Source organism: Balearica regulorum, chromosome 5 (assembly GCF_011004875.1).
Source record: "Balearica regulorum gibbericeps isolate bBalReg1 chromosome 5, bBalReg1.pri, whole genome shotgun sequence".
Lineage (NCBI taxonomy): Eukaryota > Metazoa > Chordata > Aves > Gruiformes > Gruidae > Balearica > Balearica regulorum.
Window position 1 is genome coordinate 305,707 of NC_046188.1, and position 20,640 is coordinate 326,346.

A 20,640-nucleotide genomic window follows, 5' to 3' on the forward strand; every position below is an offset into this window, starting at 1 on the left:
TCAGGTCAAAACCCGAACGCACCACGCAGGACCACGGCGGTCCCCGCGCCCCCCCCCCCCCCCCCCCCGCCCCCGGCAGCGGCGGCCCCCGCCCGGCGCCGCGACACCCCGCCCGCCCCGGCGCTGCTGCCCCGCGGGGCTCCCGGTGCGGGGCTGGGCGGGGGGCGCCCCGAGGGCCGCTCTCGGTCCCCGCCACCGCAGCCCGGCCCCGGAGCGGCGGGGCCGGCGGAAGCGTGTCCGTGTCCGCGCCGGTGCCCGTGTCGGTGCCCGCTCCCCGCTCCCCGCTCCCCGCCCGGCGGAGCGGAGCCCCGTGCCCGGCGCGGCGGGGGGCGGCCCGGCGGCACGTCTGCGCGGCGGCCGGGCGGCTGCGGCTCAGCCGTGCGTGCGGCGGGGCGGGGAGGCGCCCGGCTCCTCCAGCCCGCCCCGGCGCGGCGCGGGGGAGGCGGCGGCTGCCTCCATGCTGCAGCGAGCGGCGCGGCTGCCCGGGGCCGGGGCCGGGGCCGGGCGGCAGCCGGCGGCGCGGAGGATGGGCGCAGCAGCAGCCGCCGCGGAGGGGCGAGCCGCGGGCGCCGAGCACCCCGCCCTGCCCCGCCGCAGCGCCCGGCGCCGCGGCTGCTCCGCCTGAGCGCGCCCGGTGCGGAGCCGCATGGCCCTGCCGCCGGCCGCCCCTGCGCGCTGCGCGGCCGCTCCGCTGTAGCTGCCCCCCCCGTCCCCTCCCCGCCCCCCCCCCCCAACCCCCCCTCCCCGCCCCGGGAGGCGCCGGCCCGGCGGCGGGGCTGACCGCGGCCGCGCTCCTCGCCCCGTCCCCGTCCGTCTGTCCTCCCGCCCGTTCCTCCGTCCGTCCAGCGGCAGCGCCCCGGCGCGCAGGATTACGCAGCGGGGCGCGGAGCGGGAGCGCTTTGCGAGGATTAACCTGGCGCAGGTACACGGCAAGGTCACCGGCCGGCGGGCGCGGAGCGGGCTGCCCGCGGCGGGGCGATGCGAGCGGGCTCGGCGGGCTGCGCCGCTGCGTGCCCCGCGCCGTCCCCCCGCCTCCCGCCCGCCGCCGCCTGTGCGTGTGTGCATGTGCGCTGCCTGCCGCTGCCCGCCGCCGGAGCCGCGCCGCCGCGCCGCATGGGGCCGTCCGCGCGGGCTGCCCTGCCCGCCCCGGCCGCGGGCAGCCGCCGCCGCGAAGCCGCTCTAGGATGCGGCTGGTGAGCGCCGGCACAGGGCGGAGAGGCGGCCAGCCTGCCTGCCGCCAGACCCCGGAGCCCGCCGGAGCCCGGCCGCGGCCGCACCTGCAGGGGAAGCGCTCCGGACGCCGTCCTTCCCCGGGAGGCGCCAGGTAATCGCGGAGGGCTGCCGTGCCCGGCTCCATCTGCATTGCAGCCCGCGGTACTTATTCACGGGGGACGGGGGCGCGGAGGGACGGGGGGCCGGGGCGGGGGGGGGGAGAAGGGGGGGGGGCGCCGCGGCCGCGGCAGGGTCCCGAGCCGGCCCGGGCAGGGCGAACCCCCGCAGGGCGGCGGGCGGCGCCGGGCCGGGGCCGGGGGCGGTGGCGGCGGCAGCGGGACGCCCCTCCCGGGAGGGCGGCGGCGGCGGGGGGGGGGCGCGGGGCGCGGAGCGGCGCGGAGGCTGCGCGGCGGGGCGGGTGCTCCGCGGACGGGCCGGGCCGGGCCGGGCCGGGCCGGGCCGCGCTGCCGCCGCTGCCCGCGGGACGGCGCCGGCGGCCGCCCGCGGCTGGGGGTGCTGCAGGGCCGCGTGTGCCGCGCCGGCCGCCGCCCCCTCCGCTCCGCGGCACGCTGCTGCCGCCGCCCGGGGAGCGCCGGCACCGCCGGGCCGGGCCGGGCCCTCGGCGGGAGCGCGGCCGGGCCGTCTGCAGCCGCGGGCGCGCAGTCTCCGCCCGCGCGGTGCCGCGGGAGAGCGGCGGGGCGAGGCGCTGCCCGTGTCCGGGCGGAGGCGCGGCGGGGCCGCCGCCGTGCGCGGAGCCACCCCGGGGCGCTCCCGCGAGGGCCGGGGCCGCGGCCGGCTCGGCCGCTCCGGCGGTGGGGGGTGCGGAGCTCCCCCGGAGAGCGAGGGAAATCCGCGGCTCCTCTCCGCAGCCCCTGCCCGCCTGACGGTCGCCCCGTCCCGCAGCCCTCGCCCAGGCACACCCCTCTCTCGCTGCCCCTCTGGCCGAGGGCTGCCGCTTGTCCCCAGCGTCCCAGGATACGTATGCGCGGCTCTCCCTTCCCCTGCCCTCCGTCCTCGGTGTAGCGAACACCGCTCGTCTGCAGGAAAGCAAATGTAGGGCAAGATGAACCTTTCTTTCCTGCTGGAAGGTTCCTGTTAGGGGAGATGGCAGAGCGGTTGCAGCGGAGCCGGCGGAAACCTCGCAGCCATGTTGATGTCAGGAGCGCACAAACGTCCTGGTTCCTGGGAGCAGCCGTGGAGGGGGAGCGTGCAGAGGCACAGGCCCGGTTTGGGGCCGTCACACCTAGGGAGGCACGGGCACGCTGGGCTAGAAGCACTTACGAAAGCCCCTTCCAGTGCTGCTGCTTGCCAGCACAGGCTGGGAGGCAGAGGGTCCGCAGCCCGCCGAGGTCTGCCGTGAGAGGTAGCGTGGGCGCTGCCCTCTCCTCTTGCCATCTGTGGCACTGGACAGCAGTGTTTCCTCTCCTGCACCTTTGTCTCCTCCCTCTCGCCTGGTCCTCTGTGTCTCTGGGCAGGGACTGTTTCTCATTGTGTGGAGTGTCTGGAGCAGAAGGACGTGTTAGTGTCGGTTGTGGGTATGAACACGACCCCCGCAGTGCCCCAGGCTGGGGGTGGGAAAGCTGGGTGCCTCCGGCTGACTGCACGGAGCTGGACGGGCCGGGAGTCCCCGCGCCTCGGTCATCGTGCCGTGTAGATCGTGATCTTTCCCACCCACGCTTACGTCTCACATCTTCCCAAAGAACGTGGTGTCGGTTCATTCCTTCTGAGCATCCTCGGGTGAGTGCTGGCGTGCCTGCCTGTTGGAGTCAGCGCGGCCAGGCAGCAAGCCTGTGAGACGAGGTGGATCCAGCCCGGGTCTGTAGAGCTGTTTTGGTCGCTGCTGCGTGTCCACGAGTGGCTGCCTGGCCGTGGAGGCTCCCTGGCTGGCTCTGGCAACACCGATTTTGGCTGCGGATGTGTCCAGGGGGGCAGTGTGGGGATGCCCAAACGGACGACGCGTGCCGGGACCGGTTCTGCCATGGTGTGGTGGGGCTGTGTGCGCCTTGTGCTGCCTCGGGGACTCTGGCTGGGCTCCCCAGTGGCCCACCGAACGCCATGGGCCGTGTAGGGCTTCACCTTGGTGTCACCCCCGCGCTCCGCGGTGCTGCCGCGGTCTGTGCTGGCAGGTGGAGGTGTGCTGGTGGGCTCCGGAGCAAGGCCAGGCGACTCCTCTGCTGAACTGTTCAATTCTGCACAAAGAGCCGTGCCAGAGCCCGAGTGTTCTCAGTGCCCGAACACCTTTCTGATCTAGGTTTCTAAATATATACTGTACTCAAGGGATTATGCGTTTGTTTAAATGCATAATAAATGCATTTAAATGCGTAAGACTGTATCAAAATGCGTACCAGAGCTTGCCAGTTAGGCCTCGAGTCACAAGCCTCACTAGGAAGCTTCTCCTCGCCTTTCTGCTTTCAGAAAGAGCAATTACTGGTTTTATCGTGGCAGTGCAGTCGGTGGAGCGAAGCCCGGATATTTCACGCGCCCAGTACAAGTTCAAAGCTGAACTAGTTTACCTGTTTACCGGAACACGTGCAGCTGCAGGAGTGGCCTCCAAATTGTCCTGTTCCCACGAGAGCTGGTGGGCTGAGCGCTCCTGTCTCGTTTGTGACCCCGAGAAGGGCTGGGTCTGTGACACAGCACTGCGCGGATGGCGTCCTAGGGGCTTGGGCTGAATGTTTTGTGCACCTCTTGTCGTCTGGAGAGGCTCCCGTTTGCCCCCGTAGGTGTGAACGGCGACAGGCTGCGGTCATAAGCCAGGGGAAGAAGGGTAAGGGGTGGCTGTCCCACCCAGGGGCCGGTGCTGGCTGGGCGCGTGGGACAAAACTGGTGGAACCCGGGAAGAAACGTGGCAGAGCAGCACGGCAAGGAGGAACCAGATCTTCCCAAACACACCTCCTGCGGGTGGCCGAGTGTGGTTCCCGCCCCGGAGCTGAGGAGACGCAAAGGCAGGTGTGCCAGGAGGGACGGGCTTGGCCGGGAAGGGTGCCTGCAAGCTGAAAGCGCCTTGGAAAGACGGAGCACCCTGAGGTGCTGGAGGGCTTGTCCATCCGCTGGGGCACACGGAGATATTTCAGACGCTAGAGAGCTAATGGCTTTCCATTGCTGATCAATATTGCCTATGCCTTCAGATGTGGTAACGGGTTCAGTTTTATAGAGCAATCTTTTAAATATTCTCTGAGCAAGCAACCGGTCCAGAAAATAATTCTAATAGCTTTGCTATTAACGGGCCTGCAGAACCTGAGCCAAATAGGAAAGGCTTGTCTAAGTGCTATTGAAGCATTTTGGGCCAGGCATATTCCATGCATTAGGGAAGATTTGTACTCCTTTGACCAGACATCACTGAGTGTTGTCTATTTATACACATCTAAATATATCCTCTGCAGTCTTCAGACTTTTCTAGCTAGTAGTAAAATCACTTTTCAATATCGTGCTATTAAAATGTGCTTGCTGACACTATTTGATGAGTTTTGTGCTGAGAGAGGGGTGTGTGTGTGTGTTTCTTGAGGTAGTTAACTAAAATGTTTTGGAAATAAAAACTTGTTGTCCATGTAGATGGATAACAGAAAGAAATGTGGTTAAACAGAAGCAATACTGGAGACATGCTCAAGCCTGGAAAGCCAAATCCAAACCAGTTTAAGGTTTTGTTGCTTAAGAGTGAGCCATTCTTTCTAGAAATATATATGAAATAGTCATGTACTTTGCAATGAAACAGAAACATTTGCTTCTAATTAGTCAGATATACCTTCTGGTACCCCAAAGTTCGAGATACCGTTTTGAAAACAAAATGACAAATCTTGAAGAAGAAACTTCTGATTTGCTCGTGGTTAGCAGGTCAGGGAGCCGGCGGGTGCCTTTGGCGTCAGTGCGTCTGAGGGGGCACTCGGAGGTGGGACCCACCCTGCGATGGAAACAGGGAGGAGGTCAGAGAGAAGGGAGCGGGATTCTCCTTCACGGATCAACTCAACGCTCCGTTCCCGTAGAGCTGCGGGTCTCGGTGCACGGCAGCTGCCGCGGCTGGAGCCATCTAGTCCGACCCCCCTGCAGTGAGCAGGGACATCTTCAAACGGACCAGGTTGCTCAGAGCCCCATCTACCTGACCTTGAATGTTTCCAGGGATGGGGCATCTCCCACCTCTCTGGGCAACCTGTTCCCTGTTCACTCGCGGAGGAGCTGCTCTGAGCAGGATCTCCTTGCACGTGGAGGTGGAGAGGGATGGTGGTGGCTGACCAGGTCGTGTTTTGGAGTGGTGTTGCAGACCCAGGGGTGACAGACGGTGCCCTAATTCCAGGCTATCATAACTATTCCCACGTGTCCCTGCTGCAGAGGGGTGAGTCTGTGTTCATGTATGCATTTCTCTGGAGCTAGCGAAGGACTTGGGGGGCTCCTGAGGAGGGACGAAGACCTCTGATATTTTCCCAAAACCAAACAGGACCGCTCGTTGGGTTGTGGTGATGGTAGGAATGGCCGTCTGACTGGCCGGCAGCCCATCATGAAAGAGTAATGACAATCATTTTACTTTCTGTGGCAGCTCTCGCTGGCAGTTCTTGGAGAACTAAGAGAGACTCCAGAGGAAGGGAGAGGATTGGAATTCACCAGGGAGGAGATGAAGCGAGGAGAGGGTGAAGGCAGGGCTCTCAGAGGAGGTCCTGGCACCCAGCCCCGTGAGCCTGGTTGCTGCACACCCAGGGCAGCCCAAGGACCGGCGCTGTGCTGTGCCCCCCGGGATGGCTCTGGCCCCTCGGCCCGGGCTCCGGGCTCCACTAGCCAGAGGCACGCGGTGCGGTGAAACGGCGTGGTGCCAGGAGCCGTGCCCTGCCAAGGACCGGTGGGCACGGATTTACACGGCAGCTGCTTTAACTGCCGAATTGTCCCATTATCCCGACGGGTCTAAGGGAGCCTGTGGTGTCCCAGGGGCTCCCTGCCCGCGTGCCCCCGTCCTGGCTGGCCCGCTGTCCCCTGCCTCGGGCGGCTGGCTGGGGAGCACCGTGCCTCTGGCCTGCGCCGGGCGGCAGCTCTCCTCTTCCCGTGGAATAAATCACTCTACAAATAATATTTGCCCCGAGCAGGCTGAATAATGCAAAAGGTGATTTGTCAAATGGCTAATTCAAGCGATAATGGGAACCTCGGTGAATGCCTCTCTAATTGCGTAGCGTGTGGCCAACGGTGACTCTCGGTGTTTGAAGCTGCAAAACCCATGTCCAACGCCTTCCTTTGAGGTTGCTCATCTAGATGAAGTTTCTCACTGGGAACTGTCTCTTAGCAAAATATTTCCATGAAAACACATGATTAGCTAGCTTTACTTTAAAGTGGAATATCTTTTTTTCTTCTTTTTTTCTTTTTCCTTGAAGTTTTTGTTCAGGCTCCTCTGTCAAGATTCTTATGGATTGGAGACAGATAAAACTCTTTCATTTGCATTGCTTCAGCATTGTTACGTTGCCAGATATCTGACATTCCCTGGTTATTTATTTCTAATTCTTTGTACTACCTAGTCCCTGTGCTTGGCCAAGGGGGATGGAGAAGACACAGAAGCCCACAGCAGTGAGCAGTGAGAGCTGTGTGCCTCCCGGAGCAGAAACACTGACCACCGGCTGTAATGCAGCAGTTGTACAAGGAAAACACATGCCAGAAAGAGAAAGCGTGGTAGAAAAAGTCACACCGAGAATCTGTTTTCAGTACCCTGTGGCAGTGCTGCTGGTCCCGGGATTTGGGACGGGATTTCTTGAGCAGCACTGAGAAGGAATGCAGAGATGTTCTGCTGCACGTGGGTGAGGTGTGGGTTAAACCTCTCTGGGGCTTAGCCAGAGTTTACCCATCGTGTGAAGTCTCTGCCCCAGCAAAGAAAGGCACGTACATCGGCACCACTGCCGGTGCTCTGGTAGCTGCATTGTTTTTGTTTTCACCAATGTGCTTTTAAAATACTTGATGTAAAGACCCCCTGATACGGCTCCGTGGGAGCAGGTCTGAGTAAGGCGAGCAGGATTTGTCGCCTTGTCAGCTGTGACTCAGTGGTTCTGCCGGGTACGTGGTGTTTCACAAGAGCGCCTTCTATTCGGGACCGTGATTCAGCTCTGCCACGCTGTACGAAGCTGTTTTCGCTGCGCTGTGGGCAGATTTGCTGGGCTCGGGGCTCCTCCTGACGCGTCAGCGTCGCATCTCAGCTCCGCCGGAGCCTGGCTGCAGCGATGCTGCTCTCGTGGGTCGGGGCCAGGCTCCAAATTGCAACGCCAGAGCAGCGACCACCGCTCTCCTCCTGCCAGCCGAGCCTCGGCCGTGGGAGAGGGGTCTGCAAACCGGCGGCACCTGGTCGAGAGAGCGGCGGGGCCCTGAATGCCACAACACAGAAAACTGAGCGTCTTCCAACACTGTGGCGTAAGGAAACAAGACGAGAACAGCACCCCAATTCAGGCTTCATGGTGCTTGCCAATGCACAACGGCAGGGTGTCCTGAGCGGTGCTGTGCAGGGGTCCTCTGGCACGGCCTGCGGTGGGGCTGGGGACGTGCTGTGCCTAGAGCCAGATGACGACCTTTCCTCGTAGTGTTGCTTGTGGGTCTGGCAGCACTCGGGCCCTGCAGGTTGTGGCTTTGGCTCCTAGTGAGGTTTTCTTGCACATCCCAGCTCCATGCTGCACCTCCGTCACTTCTCTGCGTGTGAGCTGCGTGTGCGTGCCTTGCTGCTGGGGGAAGTAGCGGGAAGGGAGCCGGTGCACAGGCTGGGAAGAGCTGCGATGTGCCGTGCTGGGGACCGGGACTACGGGGTGTACGTGGAGAGGACCGGCCCTCCGGGTGACGTGCTGCTGCACAGGCTCTGCCCAGCATTTGTGAGCGGAGCGCCCGCGTGGGGGACCCCTCCTTGAGCTGCTTGTCGCTTGGTGCCCTGAATTTAGCAGCGATGGATCAGGCTGCTCCAAACAGATGTGTCCTTGTCCCCAGGCACGTGGCAAGGATTGCACTTACTGACCAGTTTTGAGGGTGCAGTCTCTTTTCCAATGGCTCCTTGTTCCCTTGCACGGCCCCCCCCCCCGCAGGTGGGCACCGCAGCTGCCCCATTTACGCCTCCCCTCTCTGTTGGCAAGCGGCGAGGAGCCCTCCCGTCGGGTTCTAGTGCATCTCGGAAATACCCACGAGCTGGTTAGTGCCCTGCAGCATCTCTTTGGTTGTCTGAGATGAGGAGGTTTGCTCCTGTTCTGGACAGAAGATACTTCAGCTTACGGCATGGTAAACAGGGGTACGTGGTGCGTGCGGCGATGGGTGAATACTGTGCTCCCACAGTGAGCAACTTGGTGTAAACGACTGTTCAGCCCAGCCATTACCCTCACAACTGGTTCTGCAATTGAAAGTCGCAGAGCAATGCTTTTGTCTTATCCTGGTGCTATAAAGCAGTCTTTTGGGTTTTTAATGGTTTCTTCAGAAAACTTCAGCACCCCAGGGTGTAATTCTTGTCCCTCCAGTGCCACGAGAGCGGAGCACTTCCACTGGAGCCATTTCAAAGCTGCGCTGGTGTAGGAGCCGAGCGTGGCTTCTTGTCTCGCTGCATCCTTGGTGAGGGCCCGGTGCACGGGCGGTGTAGTCCTCCTTCCAGACCGGCACGTAACACACTTACGCAGGCTTAACTCTATGCGTGAGTAATCCCTCTCCAGTCAGTGGCACTGTCCACGCGCCGCAGGGTGTTCCTGGCTCCCGGCACTCTCGGCTGTGCCATTACCCTTGTTACTGCAGGCGTGTAGGATCACACGTAACATCGGTCGTGGGGCAGCGCCACGTGTGCGAGACGCGCGTTTGCCTGTGTAGCCGTGTCCCTGCTGAGGCGCGGTGCTGCCCGGGGTGGGGGGCACACAGGGTGTTCTCTGAAACCCCTTGGCATGGAGAAGCTCCTGGAAATAGTAGAGGAGTTGTGTGTGCTGTAAAACACTAGCTTTTAAAAATTTAATAGAAAGCCATAAAAAATCACAGTGCCTAGCAGTTCTCTGTGCGGGGTGGGAGGTTTGCAGTGAAATACGTCTCTGCAGAGGCTACCAGCTTAGGGGGAGGTTTGTATTTCTCTGCCTGACATACAGTAGTCTTCAGTGAGTGTTGGCCATTAGTGTTGAGTCTAGAGGAGTCGTGCCATGGTCCCCAGCCTGACAGGGTCTCACTGGACCGAGCAGGGTGGTGCGATGCGCTGGCACGGACCCTGGGCGGTGACTCGCGGGTGGCCTGCCGGGCTGGCTGCTCATCACGGGCGCTGCTTGTGGTGGGCACCCACTAGGCTCTGCCCAGCGCAGGGGCTATGCTCAGTCCTGGGGGTGCAAAGAGGGATCTGGGGGCACCGCTGCCTGGGCGAACCCTGGGGTGCCGGAGTTGGGAACGGCCAGGAGCCCCGAGAGCAGAGCTGCCCGCTGCCCGCCTCCTACTTCCCCCCTTCCCAGAGCGCTTCCAGACCCAGCTGCGGGATGTTGGGCTGCCTGGGGCTGAGGTCACCTCCAGGATTCACCCCCTGCCTTGCTGCGGACATGGGGTCTTGGGGTGCCCTCTCTGACCCACAGCGAAGCGCTGGGCACCGGGGAACCTCCCGGGGACGGGGGATGCCCTGGCTGACGCCCTGCCTGCCGTGCAGGCGCGGGGACAGCAGCGCGTGTCATGGCGCCGTGTTTGGCTCTCCCTGCCGTCCCGCGCAGAGGCTCCGTTTGCTCGGCTGTAAGTAGGCAAGCGGAGCATGCCCGGCTTGCTGCTTGTGTTTCGGCAGCCTGACCTCGAGACATTTTGATGCGGTGGTTGAATTGGGAGGTTACTTCCTCCAAGGCTCACATTTCTGTTGTATTCATTATTGCCCATTACTGCCCTGGGTCAGACATTCTTTTTCTAACTTGTTTTATTTAAGAAGCATTTTGCAAACAAACACCTTCTGTGGACTGAAGTAATCCCCATGTCCTTCCTTGTTCATAGAAGGAAAACATGAGAAATACTGTGGAAAAGGACACAGTAGGTCAGGATGGATAGTTACAGCTGCCTGCTCGTTCCAGATGAAGATTGTATTAATTTCTAAGAGAACAAATTAGGAAAATAGTTTTTAAATAAGCTTTACTAGCGTAGCATTGTGCAGTATATAAAAATGAGTAAAAGATAAAGTGCTTAGGTAAATGCCCTTTGATTGCTTGCATTGCTCAGCCACGTGATCCGCAGTAGCTCTGTTCGAGCATCGCAGCCCCTTGCTGCTCACAGACGGGCTGTATTATTGTCTCACACGGTTTTACTGAAGGGTACAAAGAGCTGAGCTGAATAAGCTTAATTTCTTCTAAGAAGCATTAAAGAAGCCTATGTACAGACCATGTGACTGTATTTAAATTGCATCTGGAAAATAAAAATATTAATAATAAATAAATAGCAATAATGAGGAGTGAAATTGTGAGCAGCAGGATGCTGTAGACTTGCTCATTGCCAGCTGAAATTCAGGCCATACACGAAATCAGATACCTGCATGGTTCCCCGATGGTCAGTAATGCTTCCTTGATTTATATTGCGAATGCGAAGAGAGATGAAGGATAAAAGAGGAGAGTGAAGGGCAACAGCATTACAATTACCACATGAATCAGAAGAATCACTCATACTCCGAGGGCACAGCGTGTTTCTCCTGTAATGCTGGACACAGGAAATCTAAACCAAACATCCCTGTGGAGCAGCGCACACATCCTCCTGCGAGCGGATGGCACCCGTGCGGCACGGCACGGCACGGCATGGCGCAGAGCAGCACGGCATGGCACAGGGCACGGCACAGCACAGCGCAGGGCAGCACGGCACAGCGCAGGGCAGCACGGCACAGGGCAGTGGAGTGTGGGAGCGCAGGGTTCCAGCTGCAGTTGCATTGCCCTGTGCCCTGTCCTCTCCTCAACCTCTGGTTTGGCCAGCAGTGCAAACTTTGGAAGTAATGTTGAGTATTAAGATGCGAAAGTTGGGTTTTGCACTAGAGGCTTGATCCTGAACTGACATCTTCGCACAGGAGACGTCTTGCAGCAGGAGATCTGAGTTCTGCCAAGCGTGGTCTCCCTCTGCCAAGGCTCCGCTGCCTTTTCAAAGCATGCTAGGTCTCATGGACATCTACGTTAGCAAGTTGTGTGGTACAACAGAAGAGGATTTCTAGGCTGAGATGGTGGGTGATGAGGACCTGATGTCCCTCCCTATTGCGTGTGGTTGGGGAGGTAGGCAGGACTGGTGTGGGTAAGGTCTGATGGACTGAGTGCGGGTTAGGGCTGGAGGGCACCCAGGAGGTTGTGGTGCTCACCTGCCCCTTGCGTTGTGCCTGGGAGGGGCCCCGTGTGCCTGTTCTGGGACAGCTCTGTGCTGCGCTGAGCGTGCTGGGGTGGGCAGCCAGCGGGCCACGGAGCGTGCCTGCACGGGCAGGGTGCTGGGCTGAGGGAACGGGCTCTGACTTGCCTGCTCTGGCCGGCGGTGGTGGCCTTGCAGCCTGGGGGAGCGGTGCTGGTGCCGGTGCTGAGCAGTGCGGTGCAGGGCAGAGCGCTGGTTTGGCTCCCTTGCCGGCTCAGCCCAGAGCTGAACACCAGTGTATGACACTCCTTATCTCTCCAGCTCAGAAATGCAGTGCTCAGGGCATCCTGATGGATTTGTGACACTCCCCGTGGGACTCTGTGCTCATAAACCAATTAAGGGATTACATCGTTATAATGTGGGGAGTATTCTTTGTTTATTAAGTAATGCAGGTATAATTCAATTAGTGACAGGCTGACCTGCTGATGTCAAGATGTGGATGCCGGCCAGGTCAGAGGCTCGAGCTGAGCTCTGCAGCGTGGCGGCTCGCTGGTGGCTGCCCTGCGAACCAGGATGGCAGCACCTGAAGGGAGCAGCCACCCCTCCGCTGGGAAGCCAGGGGAGGGGGGACTCTGCGAGAGGCAGCAGCGGTACCCACCCTGACCACGTCTCACCGCACCACGTCAACCTGCTGCAGCCTCTGCTGCTGCCCCGCGGGGAGCTGAAACCCAGGCGCTGCCCAGCTGCACCGGCCCTGGCGCCTTCGCTGGGCTGAGGGGCCGCGGACGGGGCTGCTCCAGGCACGGGCCAGGATGTATGGAATGGCAGGGGGAGAGCAGGGCCGGGATCGCCCGGGCTGCCAGAGCACCAGTGTGCAGCCCCGCACGGCTGCGCTGGAATAGCTGCCCCGGGTTACTGCTGGGCGCTAGTTAAACCTGGGGATTTTGTTGAGGCTTTTACTACTGTGTTCCTCTATGAAATGGTTTCGAGCTAGGTTGGGTATTTCGTGTTCAGCATGGCTCAGAAAGCACCGTTTCATCAAATAGTGTCCAAAACATGGTCTGTGAGGGCATGGCCTGTGCCCTCTGCACCCCCCACATGGATGACCGTGGGTGATGCGATCCCCTCCCCGTCCCCGTCCCCGGCTCAGGCTCTGCCGTTGGTGCCGCAGCGCGTTTCCAGCAGCCCATCGCACCACGGTGTGGGCTTGGGAACCGCTGCTCCAGGGTCACAATCCCGATGGAGATGTAAATGGGGGCTAAAACATCTGTTCCCTTTGATGGGGTCCTAAATGCTGTGAGTCCTGTGCACAGGAAAGTCCTTCAGGTCTGGGCCGTGTGAGTCCGTCCCAGAAGTCCAGGGAGGGCAGAGGACTGAGGATGTTTTCCACTGCGATGGCGTGGCCCTGCTCTGAAAGGGCAGCTCAGAGGTGTTTCTGACTTGGCATCAGAGCAGTGCACGGGCTGGGCACACCTCTGCCAGCAACGAGAGGTGAAGAAATAGAAATGTAAAAAATCTTTTACATCAGTAAGATTGTACAGGAGTAGCTCAAGAGTTGAACATGGCTAAATCAGTGGATTTGAAGATTAAAGTCTACATCTCAGTGAGAGGTGATTTGCTCGGAGGTGCGAGATACACCATGAAACTTGGCCAGCACCAATGCAGTGTGTGGCTGGGACCGGGCGGGTGGTCATTTCCAGACTACCAGAACTTTCCAGAAAGACCAGTAGGTTTCACTGTCCCAAATAATGAATACTGGTCAGAAGTACGCTCTGGTTTTCCATGCAACCCTATAACAAAATGATGCTTGGTTTGCAGCACAGATCAGGGAAGCCTCTCTCCTTACATGCTGAATGCAAATATAATGTGATAAAAGGGGGCATCTGCACACGTGTGTGTAAATACAGACATGAAAGCAGCTGATGTAGCCTGGCAGTGCTGGAGTAATGCAAGCACCTGACAGCAGAAGAGAATTATCTCTAAAGACCAAAGACTGACTTGTAAACCCTGCAATACATTGCTCTTATTTTGTAGCACTTACTTTCTCGGTAGCACTTTGCAGGGAGTTTGCTTGTCTGCCAGTTACTGTTCGTCAGAAGGAAAGCCCCAAACTGCCAGTAGTCTGGCAGCTGTCTTTACAGTAAACTAGGCACAGAAGGTAAAATAAATAAGGCCCCGGCAGTCAACTGTTCCTCTGCCAAAAAAAAGTAAAAGGCAGAGGAGGGCGGGAGGGCAGCCGGGGGCTGCAGGAGCGGAGCAGAGCGGCTGGGGATGCTGCAGGCGAGGAGCTGCCCTGTCCCCACTGCTGCCCTGTCCCCACTGCTGCCTGTTCCCACTGCTGCCCTGGTCCTGCTGCTCCCCTGACCCCGCTGCTGCCCTGACCCCACTGCTGCCTGTTCCCACTGCTGCCCTGACCCCACTGCTGCCCTGTCCCCACTGCTGCCCTGACCCCACTGCTGCCCTGTCCCCACTGCTGCCCTGACCCCACTGCTGCCCTGACCCCACTGCTGCCCTGGTCCTGCTGCTCCCCTGACCCCGCTGCTGCCCTGACCCCGCTGCTGCCTGTTCCCACTGCTGCCCTGTTCCCACTGCTGCCCTGACTCCGCTGCTGCCTGTTCCCACTGCTGCCTGTCCCCACTGCTGCCTGTCCCCGCTGCTGCCTGTTCCCACTGCTGCCCTGTCCCCGCTGCTCCCCTGTCCCCACTGCTGCCTGTTCCCACTGCTGCCCTGGTCCTGCTGCTCCCCTGACCCCGCTGCTGCCCTGACCCCACTGCTGCCTGTTCCCACTGCTGCCCTGACCCCACTGCTGCCCTGTCCCCACTGCTGCCCTGACCCCACTGCTGCCCTGTCCCCACTGCTGCCCTGACCCCACTGCTGCCCTGACCCCACTGCTGCCCTGGTCCTGCTGCTCCCCTGACCCCGCTGCTGCCCTGACCCCGCTGCTGCCTGTTCCCACTGCTGCCCTGTTCCCACTGCTGCCCTGACTCCGCTGCTGCCTGTTCCCACTGCTGCCTGTCCCCACTGCTGCCTGTCCCCGCTGCTGCCTGTTCCCACTGCTGCCCTGTCCCCGCTGCTCCCCTGTCCCCACTGCTGCCTGTTCCCACTGCTGCCCTGGTCCTGCTGCTCCCCTGGCCCCACTGCTGCCCTGACCCCACTGCTGCCCTGACCCCACTGCTGCCACCCCCCCCCACTGCTGCCCTGACCCCACTGCTGCCACCCCCCCGCACTGCTGCCCTGACCCCGCTGCTGCCTGACCCCACTGCTGCCTGTCCCCACTGCTGCCTGTCCCCACTGCTGCCCTGACCCCACTGCTGCCTGTCCCCACTGCTGCCTGTCCCCACTGCTGCCTGTCCCCACTGCTGCCCTGACCCCACTGCTGCCACCCCCCCCCACTGCTGCCCTGGCCCCACTGCTGCCTGTCCCCACTGCTGCCCTGACCCCACTGCTGCCACCCCTCCCACTGCTGCCCTGGCCCCACTGCTGCCTGTCCCCACTGCTGCCCTGACCCCACTGCTGCCACCCCCCCGCACTGCTGCCCTGGCCCCGCAGGGCAGGGGAAAGCCCCAGCCCTCAGCAGACCGGTTCCTGCCTTCCCAGGGGAGTAAAGCCTTGATTTCCATCCTGACAGCTGGCGAGATATTAGATCGTAAAATCCTGACTCTCCTTGTAGAAAACCCATCACAGGAGAAGAGCGTGTACTTTTTTGGGTGCAGGGGGAAATTAATGCTGATTTCCCAGCTGCTGTGAGGCTGGTCTGTGGTAACCATGGCAACCAGGCTTCAAAGACGAGGGGTTAAAATCCAGGTTTCCCAACTTTGGTATCGGCAGAGGAGACATCCTTTCAGTGCCTTTTCCCAGGAAGGTGCGGGCTCAGGGAGCAGAGGGACTCGCCCCCGTCCCGGCCCCTCTCCCGGCGGAGGGCACGGCTGGCCGGACGGGTGGGCACCGGCAGCATGTCTGCCCAGAACGCTCACCCGGCCGGCTCCCTTCACCGCAGCCTTGTTACCCTGGGACTGACGCCTTCTGCTGCAGTATTTGTAATGCTTTAAACCTCCCAGGTGCTGCTTCTCTCCATGAAGCTCAAGCAGCTTCTTCAAATCCTTCCCAAAATTACAAGAATTGAGCCCATTTCCTTGTAGGGCAGAAGCGAAAGCTTGGGATCTCCGTGATCGGTCACAGCAAGCAGCTCTCCCGTGACGCTTGGTGTGAGTTTCCATGTGCTGGCAGCGATCAGCTCTCCTGACATTTTTCCTTTTCCCATCCTTGCGTGATGCAATGTCTTATTTTCTATTTACCTGTATCCTGCTGCTGCTTCTAAAATGTGCAGTTGGTTAAGGCTGTTAACTTCCGTAGAATCATAACATCCTTTAGGTTGGAAAAGACATTTAAGATCGTTAAGCCCAAGCGTTAACCCAGCACTACCAAGTCCACCAAAACTTTGACCTGGCATTCGTTCCCACAAAGCAGTTTGTACACTGATGTGGTACAGTCATGTTGCACTAGGATGGTATCTAAATACTTCTAAATGTCAGTTCGTGTTGATGCACGGATGCTGTTTCGTCATGAAATTAATTGCAAATACAACACCTCTGGGCATCCAGGAGCGACAGTCCCCGCAGCGCTCCCAATTACCAGCCAACACTCGCGCAGCCAAGATAATGGTGTATGAGCGAGTTAGCGGTGGTTGGAGGGGCTGGGGGGGAGGATACCTGTTACCAGTTAATGACGGGGAAAATGACAATGGAGGGAAGTCAGTTCCCCGGCAAATGAGGACAGGAATGGAAACGGCAACCTGCCTACGTCCCTGACTTGATTTAAAGTTATGTTATCATCCTTGCGGATGTTGGCTTTGTCTCTGGGTTGTCAGAGCAGCGGTCCCGGCTGTGCCGGTCGGTGGCAGCTCCTTGCGTGCAGCCGTCCGGGTGTGCTCCGTCCCTGTGCCCCAGCCCCTGTGCCCACCCTGCTGAGCCCCACCTTTGGGGCTGGGGGGCTTCTGTGGTTTGGGTTGGTGAGCTGACCCTGCCACCAGCAAGCTCCTGTGCCCAGGGGCTGCCAGGAGCATCTGCCCTCCGCAGCAAGAGCCGTGCGCCTCCCATGCTGCACCCGTCACCCTCGGGGACCCCAAAACTGGGGCCGATTCCTGGGGCAGGGCGGTCCCACTGCGTGCCCAGACAGCAACCCTGTGTCTGCTGTGGCAGGGGGGCACAGCACCATGCTCGGGGCTCGGCCGGCAGCAGCCGGCGCACCCCTCCTGAAGGGTTAACGTGGCCGAGGCTTTGGGCGAGGAGAGGCCAGCTGGGGTGGCAGCGGGTGGCCGAGGCTCGGGCTGCCTCCTGCACAGGAGCCACGCTGGCAGGGTCTGCCGTGGTCACCCCTGAGCACAGCGGGGTTTTCCCACTCCTGGGCCGCGGAGGAGGGCTCACACAAGCTCTTCCTTCCCGGCAGTCTGCTACTGGTGTCATTCCTGTTGGCGGTGTGGAGCATGGCAGCGGGGCAGCACTGTGCTGGAGCCGGTGCTGAGCAGGGAACTGCTGTGGGTCCGGCAGCCCGGGAGGCTGATGCGACTTCTCGAGCAGCGGCTACATGTGCTTGGAGCAGCAAACCAGGGCAGAGCCCGGGATTCCCAAACCCCTGCTCCGTGCGGTGCTCCGCTCGGTGCAGCGGGCTGAGACCGCCTGTGCCTTGCCAGTGCTGTCCCATGGCGGGATGACACGTTTGCGTTGACCCAGGAACCGGGGGTTAGTTGTGTCAGCCAGGCTGCGGGTGGGAAGGAGGGCAGGATCCCGGTGCTCCCGGAGCCGTTCTGGAGCAGGGCTGAGCAGCGTGGCTCAGGGGCAGCCGAAACTCGTGCCGACGGGTGATGCCGGCTCCCACGGCGAGAGAGAAGGGGGGGGCGTTGTGCAGACCTCCTTGTGTGCAGCGTTCCTGGGCTTCCTTCTGAACGCCGTGAGGCTGATGCTGGGGGAGGAGGAGGAGGAGGAGAGCCGTGGGAGCGCCCAGGTGTGCGGCACAGCTGTCGGGGCGACGCGCTCCCGTGGCCCTGTCCTGCCAGCACGGGCAGCCGGGCGGTGGGGTGCGTCCTTCTGCAGGAAACCTCCCGTTTGTCGGGCCGCGGCCTCTCATCACTTCTGCGGAGGTGATGATGCTTGTGGCCCACGCAGTGCCCGCTTTTCACATTGCATCAATGTATTCCCGCGTGTTATCACGGAGGACGGAGCTGATGGCTGAATCCTTCCACGGTGAGTGTGGGCCGCTCTGCTATTTCATTAGACTTGGTTACTGAGGGGCACCAGGCTTCAAAATGGAATCACTTTGCTTTGTGAAAAGTCTTTTCCAATATATTTCCAGCTGTGCCGTGGTGGGTGCATGTGCTGAGTGTCAATATGTTGGAAGGAAATTGCACATAAAGACAGCTCTTTACACCGAGAAGATGCAGTAAGGACAGTCAGATCTCATTCGGAGATTGTGTGAAAGGAAGGCTGCGGGGGTATCGCTAGGAGATACTGCTCAGTGCTTTGGGGATTTGTTTGTTTGTTTTTCTGTGTGCATATGTAAATGAGAGTTTAACTGATTGCAAACAGCAAAGCAGCACATTCCCCTGATTTCAATGGGTAAAGTGGAGTGAAGCATTGCAATATTCCTTTCTAGTGATGCGAGCTGTCTTACGCCACGGCTCTGCTGCACTCCTGGGTAAGAAACCCATTTCCCCCATGTCGTCTCTAAATGCCAGAGCCTGGCAGATAAGACGCGCTCGTGCCGCTTGGCACCACTCCACGTCTTCTGCAGCGCATCCCCCGTTCTGCCGCGGCTGGGGTGCAGCCGGCCAGCGCCTGGCTGCTTCCTCAGGGGCTGGGGTGGGCACCCAGCGCCAGTCTGGTTGGGGGAGCCTCAGCGGGAGCCGGGGCAGCCTCCCTGGGTGGGGGTGACTGTGGGGTCCCCAGGGGTGGGTCGAGCACCCGAGGCAGATTGCTGGAGCCGAGGAGGATCACAGGCATTCGCTTCCTTCCTCTCCTTCAGTTCAGAGAGTAATTTCATGCCCTAAGGGCATCGCTCCTGAGAACACCGGGGTTCCAGAAGGGTTGGTATTTTCCTGGGCAATGTTCCTGGCAGCTCTCCTGCCTGCTGTTTCTGACACAGCCTGTTTGTGGCTGTTTTTCTCCCAGCAGCTCCTGGGTGCTACCCGTGCTGTTTGGGCAGCGATGGACCCGTCGCTGATGCCTCCTGGTCCTTCCCCTGGTCACCGTAGATCTGAGAACGGCAGGGTGATGCTGGGCTGCTGCTGCTGCTGCTCCGGTGTCGGTTCTTGGCCCATCACTGTCAAAGCTGACAGGTCCTGGTGCTGGTGCTGGCGCAGGCACGCACCTGCCACTGTGGTGTCCAGCCATCACCGCAGGAGCTGGCCAGGCTGTCACTGCTGCCCCCGGCGGGGTCCTGGGAGCACCGTAGCTGCTCTTGGTGATGCTTGAGAGATGCTGGTCTGCCGCTACTGGTATTTATGTGTCCCATAAAGTTTCATGGTGTTTTTCACTGACTAGATAAAACCCAAGGGTCAGCTCCTGCCCTGGTGTGTTTCCGAGTCAGTGTTGCTCAGCCTGGGCAAATCTGTCTTTACGGAAGATCTCAGCTGGGGTGGAGCTCAGCACCCGTCCCTGCGCAGGACCACCATCTCTGCAGGGGTGGGGGTCGTCAGCCGTGAGAGACTGGGGCTCTGCCTGCGGGCTCTGGCTGGCCTACAGCTCTTCCTGCCTATGGAGACCATTGATTTATTGCTTCCTTCTCCCCATACACAACTATCCCTTCTTTTTTTTGTCTTTGTCTCTCCATGCTGCTTGGCCCTGGTTGTGAAAAATAGGGAGCAAGAGGATGGAGATTACTGCCTCTATCTGCCAGAGCAACAGCACTGTGGCCTTTTCAAAATAATAATAGTCATTGTTACTAGTGTTACTGTTTGTGGGTGTTTTTTTTTTCTCAAACACTTTGAGAAAGTTTATTCTGGAAAGCTTATAATTAGCAGGTGCTGCCAGAGGTTGGGGCAGAGGTGCTGGGTGGTTCCTCGCAGCAGTGGAGCGCCAGTGCTGGAGGAGGAGAGGTGCTGGTTCAGCATCCCATGTCAGGAAGGGCTTGGGCACCGAGAGGAGAAGGGGCAGGCAGCTGGGCTCCAGAAGGAGGGGAGGCATTTCAGGGCTCTGCTGCTGGCGAGCTGGGGGCATGGCAGGGGCGCTGCGCCGAGAGATGCCGTTGGCACGGAGGTGTCCAAACTGGGCAGAGAGCTGCTGGTGGTGGGGGCAGCCACCCTGCAGGTGCCAGGCACCCACTGGGTGCCCAGGCAAGCACGGTGTGGTCCTGGCGCCCGGATGAGCGTGGCACGCCGTGCTCCTGGTGCCTGGATGAGCGTGGCATGCTGTGCTCCTGGCGCCCAGGCGAGTGTGGCACGCCGTGCTCCTGGTGCCCGGATGAGCGTGGCACGCCGTGCTCCTGGCGCCCAGATGAGCATGGCACGCCGTGCTCCTGGTGCCCAGATGAGCGTGGCACGCCGTGCTCCCGGTGCCCAGATGAGCGTGGCACGCCGTGCTCCTGGTGCCCAGATGAGCGTGGCACGCCGTGCTCCCGGTGCCCAGATGAGCGTGGCACGCCGTCCTCCTGGCCCCCAGGTGAGCACTGTGGTGGGCTTCGCCCTGCTTGCCCGTGACGGGTGCACAGGCTGCACCTCTGCCCAAAGCGGGTGCAGGTTGCAGGTGATCAGCAAGTGACATCTGCACACCCGGCGGAGCGGGGGGCTGGAGCTGGTGTAACAGCGAGCTTTCCGAGGTCACTGGCTCATTCATTTGCAGCAGGTGTCTGTGTGGGAACGGTGTGGGCACGGCAAGAGTTATTTTCTGGTGAAGTCACCTACAGCAGGCACGTATGTTGTTCTGGCTCCTCTGTGCTGCCCTGGGTGCGTGTGCCCTGGCACGTGGCTGGTGTGGCTCTCCCCTCCCAAGAGGTTCCCAGGTGGGTGCCCGCCCCAAGGCTCAGCCTCTGCACCCCAGGGCTCAGCCTCTGCACCCCGGGCATCCCCCTGCACCCCAGGGCTCAGCCCCAGCTCAGCCCAGCCGGGACGAGCGCTCCCATGCGCAGGTTGGTTTTGGAGCACGGTCGTAGTGCTCGCTCCTAAAGCAACGGGCGAGATGCAGGCAGCGGCGGGAGGAG

At 60.6% G+C, this 20,640-nt stretch overlaps 1 protein-coding gene across 3 annotated transcripts in view; it reads left to right on the plus strand.

The window, feature by feature from the left end:
- Positions 1-807: 807 nt before the first annotated feature.
- LRFN5 (leucine rich repeat and fibronectin type III domain containing 5) overlaps positions 808-20,640 on the plus strand; it is a 60,539-nt gene continuing 40,706 nt past the window's right edge. For 2 of the 3 annotated variants that reach the window (XM_075753035.1, XM_075753033.1), the window contains exon 1: positions 1,186-1,324. The gene's annotated coding sequence lies outside the window, so the exon portion shown is untranslated. Of the gene's footprint in view, positions 923-1,185; positions 1,325-20,640 lie in introns of those variants that run through there. The other variant, XM_075753034.1, reaches the window with a different exon arrangement.